The sequence below is a fragment of the Podarcis filfolensis genome (assembly GCF_964270895.1).
Source record: "Podarcis filfolensis genome assembly, chromosome: 10".
Taxonomy (NCBI): Eukaryota; Metazoa; Chordata; class Lepidosauria; order Squamata; family Lacertidae; genus Podarcis; species Podarcis filfolensis.
The window spans coordinates 17,235,396-17,250,679 of NC_139612.1; the positions used below are offsets into that span (position 1 = coordinate 17,235,396).

The 15,284-nt window shown below is 43.2% G+C and overlaps 1 protein-coding gene across 5 annotated transcripts in view; it reads left to right on the plus strand.

Moving 5' to 3' along the window:
• The window catches only part of GRM8 (glutamate metabotropic receptor 8), a 556,355-nt gene that overhangs the window by 356,653 nt on the left and 184,418 nt on the right, over positions 1-15,284 (plus strand). The gene's annotated exons all lie outside the window — the stretch shown is intronic.

Genomic DNA, 15,284 nt, shown 5'->3' on the forward strand with positions numbered 1-15,284 from the left:
CATCAATATCAATCTCTTGGCTACCATTATAGCACGTAAGATCCATTTTTGTTGTCCAGTTGTTAACTTCTCTATAGTAGGTATGTAGTTCAGAATAATATTCCCTGCTGAAAATATTAGGTGTTGTTGTTGTTGTTGTAGTTTAGTCGTTTAGTCGTGTCCGACTCTTTGTGACCCCATGGACCAGAGCACACCAGGCACTTCTGTCCTCCACTGCCTCCCGCAGTTAGGTCAAACTCATGCTGGTAGCTTCGAGAACACTGTCCAACCATCTCATCCTCTGTCGTCCCCTTCTCCTTGTGCCCTCCATCTTTCCCAACATCAGGGTCTTTTCCAGGGAGTCTTCTCTTCTCATGAGGTGGCCAAAATATTGGAGCCTCAGCTTCACGATCTGTCCTTCCAGTGAGCACTCAGGGCTGATTTCCTTAAGAATGGATACGTTTGATCTTCTTGCAGTCCATGGGACTCTCAAGAGTCTCCTCCAGCACCATAATTCAAAAGCATCAATTCTTCGGCGATCAGCCTTCTTTATGGTCCAGCTTTCACTTCCATACATCACTACTAGGAAAACCATAGCTTTAACTATACGGACCTTTGTTGGCAAGGTGATGTCTCTGCTTTTTAAGATGCTGTCTTAAAAATATTAGGTACATCTGGTCAAATGTGGTCCTCTAAGCCCAGGGCTTTTTTCCCAGCTGGAACTCAATTCCGGTACCTCTCAGGTGGGCGCCATTGCCATTGTAAGAGAACAAGGGAGGCGTTCATGATGAGTTCTGGAACCTCTTTTTCTAGAAAAATAGCACTGTCCAAGCCTCTTCATCTTTCCTTTAGGTCTTGCCTAGGCCACACCCATCTTTTGCTCACACCCTCCTCAGTTGCTTTTGCTTGGCTGGAATGCATTGATGATAATGCCTGTTGTTTGTCTGGGACATGGACTTGGGTGAAGAAACTCCCAACTTTTGCAGGGCTGCAATGTAACTGTGTGCAAAGGTTAGAGCCCTTCCCATGTTTTGCCTCCAACCCACAACAAGTCCATGCAGTTCTCGGGCTGAAAAGGTTTCCCCTCCATGACTTAGAGCCTTACGGAGTTGCAGCGTTACGATAAAAATAGATCCAGTTACAGATAGGTAGCCGTGTTGGTCTGCCATAGTCAAAACAAAAAAAATTTTTTTTCTTTCCAGTAGCACCTTAAAGACCAACTAAGTTAGTTCTTGGTATGAGCTTTCGTGTGCATGCACACTTCGTCAGATACACTGAAACAGAAGTTGCCAGATCCTTCTATATAGTGAGAAGGTGGGGAGGGGTATTACTCAGAAGGGTGGTGGGAATGGGTGGTTGGCAGATAGCTGAGATGAGCCTGTTGACGGCTCTTAACGACTGCAATAGGTCTTACAGGAAAAAGCAAGGGGTGAGAAGGTGAAAAATGGCTTTGTCATGTATAATGAGATAAGAATCCAATGTCTTTGTTCAGACCAGGTCTCTCCATGGTTTTAAGTTTGGTAATGAGTTGCAATTCAGCAGCTTCTCTTTCCAGTCTATTTCTGAAATTCCTTTGTAGTAATACAGCTACTTTGAGATCTTGTATAGAATGTCCTGGGAGATTGAAGTGTTCTCCTACTGGTTTCTCTGTCTTGTGATTCTTGATGTCCGATTTATGTCCGTTTATTCTTTGGCGTAAGGTTTGGCCTGTTTGTCCAATATAGAGAGCTGAGGGACACTGTTGGCATTTGATGGCATATACAATGTTAGACGATGAGCAATTAAATAGTCCCGAGATGGTATGTGTGATGTTGTTGGGGCCAGTAATGGTGTTGTCCGGGTGTATGTGGCAGCAAAGTTGGCATCTGGGTTTATTGCAAGCTCTGGTGCCAGTGTCCGTGTTACGTCTGGTTGTAGTATTATTGTGGGTTAGGAGTTGTTTAAGATTGGGTGGCTGTCTGTAGGCAATGAAAGGTCTTCCTCCCAGAGCTTGAGAAAGAGAACTGTCATTGTCCAGGAGAGGTTGTAGATCTCTGATGATGCGTTGTACTGTTTTGACTTGGGAGCTGTATGTGATGACTAGAGGTGTTCTGTTATTTTCTTTTTTGGGTCTGTCTTGCAGCAAGTTCTCTCTGGGTATCTGTCTGGCTCTGTTGATCTGTTGTCTAACTTCATCTGCTGGGTATTTTAGTTCTAAAAAGGTTTGCTGTAGATCTCTTAGGTGAGAGTCTCTGTCTGTAGAATTGGAACAGATACGGCTGTAACGTAGTGCCTGGCTATATACAATGGACTGTTTGGTATGTTTGGGATGGTAGCTAGAGGCATGTAGATATGTTTGTCGGTCAGTTGGTTTACGGTATAAGGTGGTGTCTATGCGTCCATCCTGTATTTTTATAGTAGTGTCCAAAAAATGTATTTCTTGCATAGATTGATTCATTGTTAGGTTGATTGTGGGGTGAAAATCATTGAATTTCTGGTGGAAGGTGTCCAGGGTCTGTTGACCATGTGTCCAGATGATAAAAATATCGTCAATGTATCGCAGGTACAAGAGAGGTTTGAGTGGGTAGGAGTTTAGGAAACGTTGTTCTAAATCTGCCATGAAGATGTTGGCATACTGTGGGGCCATGCGGGTGCCCATTGCTGTGCCGCTGATCTGAAGGAACAGGTCATCACCGAATTTGAAGTTGTTGTGGGTAAGGACAAATTGGCAGAGTTTGGTGGCAAAGTCCGCTGTGGTTTTGTCTGAAATGGTGTTCCTTATAGCTTGTAAACCATCGTTGTGTGGGATGTTGGTATACAGAGATTCCACATCCATAGTAGCTAGTATAGTGTTGTTGGGAAGATTATTTAAAGATTGTATTTTCCTCAGAAAATCTGTGGTGTCACGTACATAGCTGGGAGCACTGATGGCATATGGTTTCAGAACAGAGTCCATATAACCGGAGACACCCACTGTCACAACACCATTACTGGCCCCAACAACATCACACATACCATCTCGGAACTATTTAATTGCTCATCGTCTAACATTGTATATGCCATCAAATGCCAACAGTGTCCTTCAGCTCTCTATATTGGACAAACAGGCCAAACCTTACGCCAAAGAATAAACGGACATAAATCGGACATCAAGAATCACAAGACAGAGAAACCAGTAGGAGAACACTTCAATCTCCCAGGACATTCTATACAAGATCTCAAAGTAGCTGTATTACTACAAAGGAATTTCAGAAATAGACTGGAAAGAGAAGCTGCTGAATTGCAACTCATTACCAAACTTAAAACCATGGAGAGACCTGGTCTGAACAAAGACATTGGATTCTTATCTCATTATACATGACAAAGCCATTTTTCACCTTCTCACCCCTTGCTTTTTCCTGTAAGACCTATTGCAGTCGTTAAGAGCCGTCAACAGGCTCATCTCAGCTATCTGCCAACCACCCATTCCCACCACCCTTCTGAGTAATACCCCTCCCCACCTTCTCACTATATAGAAGGATCTGGCAACTTCTGTTTCAGTGTATCTGACGAAGTGTGCATGCACACGAAAGCTCATACCAAGAACTAACTTAGTTGGTCTTTAAGGTGCTACTGGAAAGAAAAAATTTTTTTTTGATAAAAATAGATTCAGGCCACCCAAATAAATTCCATTTCTGTTAAGCCCCAGGCTAAAGAAAAGTCAATGAAGAGCTAGCACCGTAAATGTCCTGTGATACAGAAATCAGAAATGCTAAAGCCCTTAAGTCAGAGATTCATATCTCCATTCTGATTAAGTGTCTTTTGTCGCTCGAGAATGGAAAATGCAAGATCGGAATTTTGCGGAGTTTAAGTGATTATGTAAATATTTAAGAAAGCTGCAGAAGACATGGGTTGCATTACAAATGAAGCTTGAGCTGGTGATTGATGTTTGGAATGAAATTATATAAACCAGTGAAAGCCTCCTATCACAGTGGCACTGCAGTGCCACCCAATCACCTTTATCCTCCTGCTACAACATTTCCTGTGCCTCTCCTGTAGCCAGTTCTAAAGAGTGACTAAGCCCCTTAAGGGCTGCCACTGCTTGTTGTATCTAAAGCCTGGGCAGCAAAGGCACATTAATCACCCATAGAGGTATCCTCTTTCATGAGACGTCTGTGGAAAGTTTCCTCCCTGGTATTTTGTCTATAGGCAGAATAATGGACTAACTCGAATGTCATTGCCACTATTTATTGCTTGGCGTACAATTTATGGGCAAGTTCAACTTCTGATAGCCATAGTCACTCAGGAGTTATGTGGTACAGGAGTCTATTTATTCCAGACTCTTCTGTTCAAAGTACTTCATAACTCTGAACGTTCTATGGAAGTCAGATATTTGGATGGGTATTTCAAATTCATATATGAACTTCAGCCTTCTTCATCTCTGCCATTCCTGATGATGTGAACTTGACCTCTGGTTCTCTCACTTGCACACCTACTTCCCTTTCCATCTCGGTTTCTCAGTACAGTGGTACCTCGGGTTACATACGCTTCAGGTTACAGACTCCTCTAACCCAGAAATAGTACCTCGGGTTAAGAACTTTGCTTCAGGATGAGAACAGAAATCGTGCTCCGGCGGCGCAGCAGCAGGAGGAGGCCCCATTAGCTAAAGTGGTGCTTCAGGTTAAGAACAGTTTCAGGTTAAGAACGGACCTCCGGAACGAATTAAGTACTTAACTCGAGGTACCACTGTATCCTCTTTCCTCTTCAGCTGGGACCCATCACTCTTGCATCTCCCCTACAACTTTTACCCTTGCCTCCTTCTAATCAGGCTCAAAACTATTCCCTCCCTCCCATGTTTCCCTATTCTCTCACTCTCTTTTTAGGCGCTACTGTCTGTCCTGCTGTTGTTGGTCAATTTCCTATCACATTTGGACTCAACATATAGTGGCAGGTGCAGGATTGTGCCCACTAATACTGCTCCAGAACATGTATATGTTCAGCAGGTGACAACAGATTTGGCAATGTTGTGCAACTCTTTATACTGACAATGGGAACCTTGGGTTCTCCAGGTTGTGCTCCGAGCCCCAAAACCTATCCCTCATGGAAATAAAGACACAGTGGAGACAGAATTTAGTTTAAATGTTAATGGGCAAATTTTGGCCACAACTTTATTGAATACACAAATGTGACTGGTATTGACTTAGGGATTAGTATCAAAACTATATCTGGCTCCTGCCCCACCCTGCAGGAAGCCTGGAAGGGTAAACAACCAGCAGGGGGATCTCCGTCAGTGTATATTGACTGGTGCTCACCCCTGGGGTTCCCAGGGGTCCTGGCATGGCCCTAGCCCCTCTCCGGGCTTTAGACGAGATCCAGACCCCCAGATTCCGTTAATGGAATACCCTGTTCATTGGAGGGGCAGGTGATGGCCGCACCTCCCCTCCCCACATTCCCCTAAACGAATTCCTAATCGCCAAACCTTACAAAGATGTGACGATTGCTAAGAGGTAGGCAAAAACCAAGTGGCCACAGCCAATCTGCCACATTGGGAAAAATCCCTACCCGGCCCCCGTTCCAAAACAGGCGACCAAGCGAAGTCCAAAGCAAGGCCAAACATGACCTAATTAACGGGTGGGTGGGCGGGTGCTCGGCAGTGCGAAGCAAAAGGAGGTCCCTACGTCGCGCTGCCAAATAAATACCCCAACCCCCAACCTTTGCCATAATGCCGATTGGCTAAAGGCCATTGGCATAACTGTGGCACCACCGGCTTAGACCGGGGCAAGCCCTGCCCACAAGCCAATTAGGGAAGGGTTTCAGGGGCCGAGCACAATACGGACCCTCTGTTAGGAGGATCCAACTTCTCAGTCACAATAACAGACCCTACATGGTCCACTTCTCATCTTCCACTAAATGGGAGGAGTGTGAGTGGGAAGGCCGCCATGTAAGCTCCAGTCCCAATTCATGTGCTTAGTCTACACATGAAGTGAAAGTGAATACAGGGCTATTGTGATAATACAACAAAGGAGCTCAGTCAATAGCAGCTGGTGGAGACTTATTTCTGCCATGCCCTCCATCACTTATTATGGCTGCTCAGCCAATCTAGCCAGAAACTTCTTTATTGCCAGTATCAAGTCTTGTGATGTAGTGATTTTCAAGCAGCATTCAGGGATTACTCAGGAACTCTCCAGAGGTTTTCAATGAGCGAACCGGCAACAGCGAATTTACTTGCTCACTCAGCACTTCCTCTGATATATGCCCTGGAAAGGGCATGTTTTAGTGTGTTGTGCCAACTTTCATAGTGGCACAGTAGACTGTGCTGTGCTCTGCGAGAACCCCAAACCCACAAGGGTTGTGTAGCAGATATGCAGAGAGGTGGAAAGAAGTGGTCTGAAAAAGGATCCCTCACCCTTGAAAAAGTGTGTTCAGGAAGATGAATGGTTAGACTCGCAGCAAGCATTTGGTCCCTGTTACCAGCATCCCCGTCACACTCAGTCAGCCCAATTTGCCAACACCTCCATTGTGTTTAAAGTGTCTGGCCTGGCACGTTAGGCCTACTGCTGTCAGTGCCACTGCCACAAGACCCACAGGACGGGTGCCACCACCAAAAAGGCCCTCTGCCTGGTTCCCTGTAACCTCCCTTCTCACAGCGAGGGAACTGCCAGAAGGCCCTCAGAGCTGGACCTCAGTGTCTGGGCTGAACGATGGGAGTGGAGACGCCGCATCAGGTATACTAAGATCTAGCCTGATTCTGATTTACTTTGCTCTTCTTTCTACACGTCATATTTGGCTAGCTCGTTTGAACTACTTTGTGGAATTGCTGCCCCTTCTTTACAGCTTCATAGTGGAGAACACAAGAACTTGAGTTTTTTCCAGATCCTGGAACCCAGACCCTGAGAAAGAGAAGCAACTGTAGCTGAAAGAACAGCAGAAGAGTAAATTTTCACCAGATACAGCTTTCCCATCGTAGTGTTGTATTGATGAGAGAAACGTTGGTATTTCAACATAGGCATTTTATATAGCTTAAATCCACACTGTGAAAATGTCATGATTCCATTTCCAGTGACCGGTGCAAGCATATTTCATAACAGAGAATACCAAAGGTGTGACATTTTTTGGTGGGTGGTTGACTTATATTTATGGCATTCACGATATGCATCATTTTGCAGCTATACATTAACATTTACTTTGGGAAGTACAGCTATAATTAAATTTTACAGCCAATTAAGTTGATGAGTCACTGTCACCTGGGTAAATTACTGTTTTAGATCTTGAAACAATTAGATTGGGAACATTCTTAGCAACCTTGTTCCTTTTTGTTTGTATATATTGATGGAGAGCAAAGATGGTCTTTGCTATAACTGTGGTACTTCAGGAAAGCTGGAATCCTGAAGCAGCTTAGAGAGAGGGAGGTAGAGAGAGTATGCAGAAAACTGTAATTTCATTCCCTCAGTACTTAATTAGGAAGAGACATATAGGGCTAATAAAATAATAAACCTGTTTCTAATTTATGTGGCAGTGTGATTTATGAGCGACATGTTTGCAAGGGATGAAAATGAAAGATTATGTTGCAAATAAAAAGTTATCTATCTAACTCTCATGTGCACTGGCAATAAAGTAGACCTCTGAATAATGAGTATTGGTATGAACCAGAAAAACTCTGAGAAAACTGGACTACATATTTCCCCTTAATTGGATCTCGTAAGAGAGAAAAGCTATGCATCTGCCTACTTGCAATACGTTTAGATTATACAAAATGACACAGCCGTGAAGATGCCTACATGGAACTCTGTTTTTGAATATAATCTGAAATGTAGAAGGTTTAATTGCAAATGGAAACGGAACAGTTCTGAAGAAACAAGCAAATCTAGAGTGCAGGGGGGCCAGACCAGAGGAACAAACTCTTGGACTAGGGTGTTGTTTGGGGGGTTTTGTCGGTAGAGGGTTTGTTGCTGTTGTTGATAATAATTTGTTGCATCTTTATTTTTTTATCTGTTTAGATTTATGTGGAAAATGTTCAATTTGGCTGTGTACTTTTTGATGCGTTTAATTTATTGTTTATGACTACTTTTGTCATGTTTGTAATTATGCACATTTTTTTCATGTTGCAAGCCACCTTGAGCATGGTTTTAACTATGGAAAGGTGGCATCCAAAAAAGAAAATTAATTGATCAATAGAACTATATCTTGAGGGGTGTTGTTAGGTAATAAGTCAGTTTCTTGATTAGATGAATCAAACAACTGACTTATTCACACACAAGCACCCTAAAATATCATGAGTATTTAGACTATGAACCAATTGGATGCAGAGATACATTTTTTGTCACATGTTAATAATAATAATATCTTTATTGTCATTGCCCCCTCTCGGGGACAACGAAATTACTTGACTGCTCCATAAAAACACTAATTAAACAATACAGTATAGTACAGCAAGGAAGATTAGATGACTTTCAAAGTCCAGGCTTCCCATTCAGGGCCGAGATCGCTCTGGAGAAGAAGCTGTTCTTAAGACGGCTCGTTCTTGTCTTCATCATCCTGTATCTCCGTCCCGACGGCAGGAGCTCGAAGAGACAGTGACCAGGATGCGATGGATCTTTTACTATGTCCAGTGCCTTCCTATGGCACCTTGTGGCATAAATCTGCTCTAAGGTGGAGAGTGGGCAGCCAACAATGCTCTCTGCTGCCTTAACAACTCTGCACAACCTCATCCTGTCCTGGGTAGTACAGCTTCCGTACCACACACATAAGCCATAAGTGAGCACGCTCTCAATGGCACAGTGATAGAAGGCAAGCAGCAGTTTCTGCGGAAGATGGTTTTTCCTTAAAATTCTCAAAAAATACAGTCTCTGCTGCGCCTTCTTCACAAGCCCCCTTGTGTTGACACTCCAGGACAGATCCTCTTGTAATTCAATGCCCAAAAATCTGAACGTTGTTACCCTCTCCACACAGACCCCATCAATCAAAAGTGGCTGGACATTGCTCTTCTGTCTCCTGAAGTCCACCCATGTTGCTGCCCATGCTAAGACTATGGAATCTTAAGGCAGAATATAAAGGATAAATTAATGGGGAGAATTACCTGTTTTTTCAAAAGGAGACAAAACTTCACAGCTCCCACGGAAATATACTGGAGAAGCAGTGTCACAATGACCAGCTTAAAAGGATGTGTGTGAGGGAGACCAGGAGGGCATGGATTGGGCACACCGACATGCCAACACTAGTGGAATGCTTGAACAATTACGGGCACATTCCTGGTGTGCCTTATATAAGGCAGGCCACACTGCAGCCCCTCTCCACTTCCTATGTGCCATCTGTGTTTCCTGCAGTATGGGCTTGAATGGGTGATGCCCCCTTGAAGGGGATTGAGTAGGGATTTTGGGAAGGTCTCCCACATTCACCTTGAGCTCTCCCTCGTCTACCTGCACCAGACTTTTCACAACTCAGGGAGGGGTATATTAAGTATCTGGGTGGTAGGCGTGTTGGGACGCGGGTGGCACTGTGATCTAAACCACTGAGCCTCTTGGGCTTATCCTTGCAACAGAGTGAGCTCCCTTTGTTCGGTCCTAGCTCCTGCCAACCTAGCAGTTTGAAAGCACGCCAGTGCAAGCAGATAAATAGGTACCACTGTGGTGGGAAGGTAAATGGCGTTTCCGTGCACTCTGGCTTCCGTCAGGGTGTTCGGTTGCACCAGAAGCAATTTAGTCACGCTGGCCACATGAGCCAGAAAGCTCTCTGTGGACAAACGCCGGCTCCCTCGGCCTGAAAGCGAGGTGAGTGCTGCAACCACATACAGTGGTACCTCGGGTTACGAACTTAATTCGTTCTGGAGGTCCATTCTTAACCTGAAACTGTTCTTAACCTCAGGTACTACTTTAGCTAATGGGGCCTCCTGCTGCCGTTGCACCGCCGGAGCACAATTTCTGTTCTCATCCTGAAGCAAAGTTCTTAACCCGAGGTACTATTTCTGGGTTAGGGGAGTCTGTAACCTGAAGCGTCTGTAACCTGAAGTGTCTGTAACCCGAGGTACCACTGTAGTTGCCTTTGAGTGGACTTAACCATCCAGGAGTCCTTTACTTTAGTGTTGTGGTAATAACTAGTACGACACAAGAACACAGCAGGATACTTTTTAGCACAGCACTTGTCGGGGGATAGTTACCCACACAACCTCTTATTGGCATCTGGTTCCAGAGGCCAAGGGATTGGGACTGCTTAGGGATGGGCAAATCTCAAGCCTCTTGTTTTCATATTTTTATCCCTTTCTTGTAACTTGAAGCCATTAGTTCAGGGCTTACCCTCCAGAACAGCAAAAAACAAGTCCGCCCCATCTGACAGCCCCTTAGGTACTTGAGGATGGCTATCATATCACCTCTCAGTGATAAATATCAGGCCATATCTGTTCACTGGTTAAATTTCTGTGTTTAATAACTGCCTATCTAGATGATCAATTAATGTCTCCTTTTTCTAGTCTTAAATTCTGTTCTCCACATTTCCAAATCAGTTTCTTTTTTTTATATAAAAAAACCTCCTGTGAATTTACTAGTATTTTAGTGCTGTTTTCTCCTAATTTGTTAATGCAGATTCTTATGTGGCCAAACCAGCACCAATTAACCAGCATGCAATTAACAAATACACTGGTGGGTTTGGGACCCTGAGTAATTAGTCCAAAAAGGTGCCTTATTAGGCACCAAGCAAGGGTTAAATCAGCTGTGAGTCAGTTTCAGAACCCAATCAGACATGAGTCAATTGCAACTGTCCCAACCATCCCTCTTAGTCCTGTCCCTTCTATGACTAGAGCCAGTATGGTGTAGTGGTTAAGAGTGGTGGACTAGTAATCTGGTGAACCGGGTTCGCTTCCCCGCTCCTCCACATGCAGCTACTGGGTGACCTTGGGCTAGTCACACTTCTCTGAAGTCTCTTAGCCTCACTCACCTCACAGAGTGTTTGTTGTGGGGGAGGAAGGGAAAGGAGATTGTTGGCCGCTTTGAGACTCCTTGGGGTAGTGGATAAAGCGGGATATCAAATCCAGACTTTTCTTCAGTTGGAAGCCGCCCAGAGTGGCTGGGGAAACCCAGCCAGATGGGCGGGGTATAAATAATAAATTATTATTATATTATTATTATTCTCTGCTAATACATGCCAGCCTTCACCTCTATTGTGTACAAATACAACTCTGTGTCTATGTTGTGCCTTCTGCACAATACCCATTTTCCCCTTCTGGAATGACTGAATTTACATCATGTTTGGGGTGACTAATATTTTTGTATAAGTTCTTGTTGCATTGTGTTACGAGTTTTGATATTGAAATAACTGTAAATTCAACATAAGAATACCTTTTCCCCCATCTCCTCTCTCTTTCTTCCCCCCTGCCTGTGCTTTTCTTTCTAAAAAAAATGTTTAGGGGTACTCTCATTTTGATTCAAGAAAATCACCTTTTTATGGTTCAAATTGGGAAAAATAAATACAGTAAATGGACAGAAGTACAAAGATTCACAAAATGTTTAGGGATATGCGTACCCCTGCACCCCCCCCAGAAAAAAGCACTGCCCCCACGCCATTCCTGCAGATGAATTGAATATGTTTTTGACATTTCCGCTAATGACATTGGGATACGGTTGTGCAATTATTTTATATTACTGATGTTTTGAAGCTGTGAGGTTTACAAGATTATGTGTTTATGACTAAGAAGGGAAGTGCTCAATATGCATGTGTCAGAGTGGAAACATTTACACCTCATATATTTTTAGTAGTGCTAAAGAACAAACATGTTTTCCTTTTGGGTGGAAGAGCATATTGGATATTAATTTTCAAGAAAAAACATTTTTTTAAAAAAAAAAGTGTTTAACACAATAAAAATATAGGCTTGCCTGATATAGGAAACACATTCTGGTGTTTATTTAGAACCAGTGGGGGTGTAATGGTTAGAGTGTTGGACTAGGACTTGGGAGAGCAAGGTCAAAATTCCCACTTGTCCATAAAGCTATCTGTCACTGCCTCTCAGGATTGCTGTGGGGATTAAATGGGGGGCGGGGCAGGGAAGGGACCAGATATTCCACCTTGAGTTCCTTGGAGTAAAAGGTGGAGAATAAATACGACCGATCAATTACAGTGGTACCTTGGTTGTGATTCAAGGACCCGCCACCCGCTTGGGGATAAGAAAGACACATGGACACAGTATATTAGGTTAATGGGCTAAAAAAGGCCACAACTTTATTGATTACAATGCTTAGGCATTGGATAAAACTACAGAGCGTTACTCCACCCCCTCAGGGAGGGGTGAGTCTAACAAGGGTTAACCACCAGTGGGAGGAGCCTGTTGATGCAAATACAACTGAAAGCTCACCCTGATGTCACCGGGGGTCGTGCCATAGCCCTAGCCACCAGCAAGGGCGTCGGACAGGATCCACGACCGCCGGATTCCTTTACCGGAATACCCATAAAGTGGAGGGGTAGGTGATGGCCACACCCTGCCCTCCAATACACAAACATATTCCAATGCCTAATCGCCAATACCTAAAAGTTGTGACGATTTGCTACGAGGTAGGCGAAAAAAACCAAGTGGCCGGTGCCAATTTGCCAGTTGGATAAAAATTCCTACCAGGCCCCTTGGATAACCAAGGCAACCAACCACAGGTCCATAGCAATGTCAAGAACCAAGCAGTGAACTAAAGGGAGGATGGGTGGGTGATCCGACGAAAACCAGCAGCGGAATGAAAGGGAAGTGCTGCCGCGGCCATGTTTGAGCAGCAAAACCCTGCCCCCAAGCCTCCACCTGGTTGGTTGGCTACCTGGGGGCGTGGCGCGGCATCCAGGCCAGCTGGGCAGGGGGCTGGAACGCCCCCTGCCAACACGGGAAACTGCTCCTGCTCACAATTCCTCCCCTCTGTAAGGAGGAGAGGCTTTCTCAGACTTAATACATTCCAGAAGTCCATTCCAAAAACAAAGCGTTCCAAAACCAAGGCGCGCCTTCCCATAGAAAGTAGTGCATCACCGATAAATCTGTTCCAGACTTTTAAAAGCAACCCCTAAAACAGCAATTTAACAAGAATTGTCTAACGAGGCCATTTATCCATAAAATGAAAGCAATAATCAATGTACTGTACTATAAAATAAATAAGACAGTATTGTAGATGATAAAAAATAAAATTAATTTTTTCCCCTTACCTGGACTGATGTTAGTCATTGTTTGGATGGGGGGCTTTTATCCATTTCTGCAGTCACACAGTCAATCAATCAGTAGCTGAACTGGGTTCCACAAAGTCACAAAAATGAATTAACTGAAAAAGCCTCAAAAACAAAAACGCAAAATAAATAGCAAGAACAAAAGCACCAAACGTAATCTGTTCCGGAAGTCCGTTTGACTTCCAAAATGTTCGAAAACCAAGACGCAGCTTCTGATTGGTGCAGGCGCCCCATAAACAATAGTCAGCAGCCACATTGGACATTCAGCTTCCGAAAAACGTTCGAAAACCGGAACACTTACTTCCAGGTTTTTGGCGTTTGAGAACCAAAGCATTTGAGAACCAAGACGTTTGATAACCAAGGTACCAGTGTAGTTGTTTCTCACTGCTGTCTAATTTCTCATGAAAAGAATCTGAATACAGTCCATTTTCAGTTGTACCTTGGTTTTTGAACAGCTTAGTTCAAACAGCTTAGTTCCTGAATGTTTTGGTTCCTGAACACCGCAAACCCGGAAGTGACTCTTCCATTGATTTCATTGTTGAAACAGAAAGAACTTTCAACAGGACTCCATCTTTGAAGACAAGAGAGCCCACAATTGTTCTCTTACTAATTCTGATAATAATGGATAACAATAACAGATTTGTTATGGCATGATTAGTATGCATTTACCTGGAGATCATCTGGTGTCAGTTTTTCTTATCTCATTAGCAGCAAGCCCATGGCTGAAAAGTAAATGGGCTGTGACCAGTGAGAGGAATGAAGGAGCTACATCTGTGCACTTAAAATAAGAGTGGATTTTGTGAAAGTGGACTTTTCGTAGTGGCTGAAAAAGGGGGAACTTCCTTTTGAATAGCTGTGATTAGGCAGATTATGGATAACACCTAAAATGAGCAAATTTACTAAATGTTTGCACATATGAAGCAAAATAAATTAAAGACAGATTTTGTATGCAATCCATTTAATAGTGCACTGGGATGAAAAAACAACAACACCCAGAATATATGTGATTTAAGAATTAGATATATTGTGACTTTTTGTGTTAAGTAGTATGTGATGTGTTGGCTTTTTCCTTGGGCAGTTGGCTTCTACTCAGAGTAGAACTATTGAAGTGAACATTTATTATTATTATTATTATTATTATTATTATTATTATTATTAATTCAACTTATACACCGCCCTATACCCAGAGGTGTCAGGGCGGTTCACAAGAAGACCACAAAGTATGTGGTTAACTTTTAGTGAGTCAACTCTGAAAAGATTTACCGTATTTTTCGCTCCATAAGATGCACCAGACCATAAGACGCACCTAGTTTTTGGAGGAGGAAAACCAGAAAAAAAATATTCTCAATCCCAGAAGCAAGAACAGCAAGAGGGATCGCTGTGCAGCGAAAGCAGCAATCCCTCTTGCTGTTCTGGCTTCTGGGATAGCTGCGCAGCCTGCATTCACTCCATAAGACGCACACACATTTCCCCTTACTTTTTAGAAGGGAAAAAGTGAGTCTTATAGAGCAAAAAATATGGTAATTGAATGCAACCCACAATATTTGTCAGTATCTAATGGGTTTGCTTAAAAAATAATAATGCCAGGGTTTCTCAATAACAAAAAACAAACAATAACAATAATAAAAAACAAAATTTATGCTGTGCCAAGACAGCTGAATCTGAATGTTGGCAACTTCACATTCTCCCTAAAAACTGAAATAGTTATGTGTCGACCTCGGTTTTCTGTCTGCCATGCTTTTGCTGCTGCTGTTTAAAAATAGTGAAGCATAAGGCAGCCTTAAACACAGTGAAAGATGGTGGCACCTCTTGGCACGAAATACAGTTTCCTTCCAGCATGTTATGTTTATCAGACAATAGATGTAGGGGGAAAAAAATAAAGGTATTCTCTCCATTTCATTTAAAACAGACTGACAGAATGCTGTAAAAATATCCTATAAATAACTTTAGCCAGCTGTTCAGTGAGAGTCACTAAGCTGAAAACAGAGGCTTTGGAAACAGTCTATGTAGCTAGGCACTCTTCCTTGAAATGTTCTCATTATTTACCATCCCAGAATGAGTTTATAAGGGTGGCTCAGTGTACAATAACTGGAGAGGGTCATATTTCTGTCTTGTGTAGTTTATTTTTGTGGGTAAAAAAAAAATAGGCCTTGTTTTGGCTGGCAGTGTGT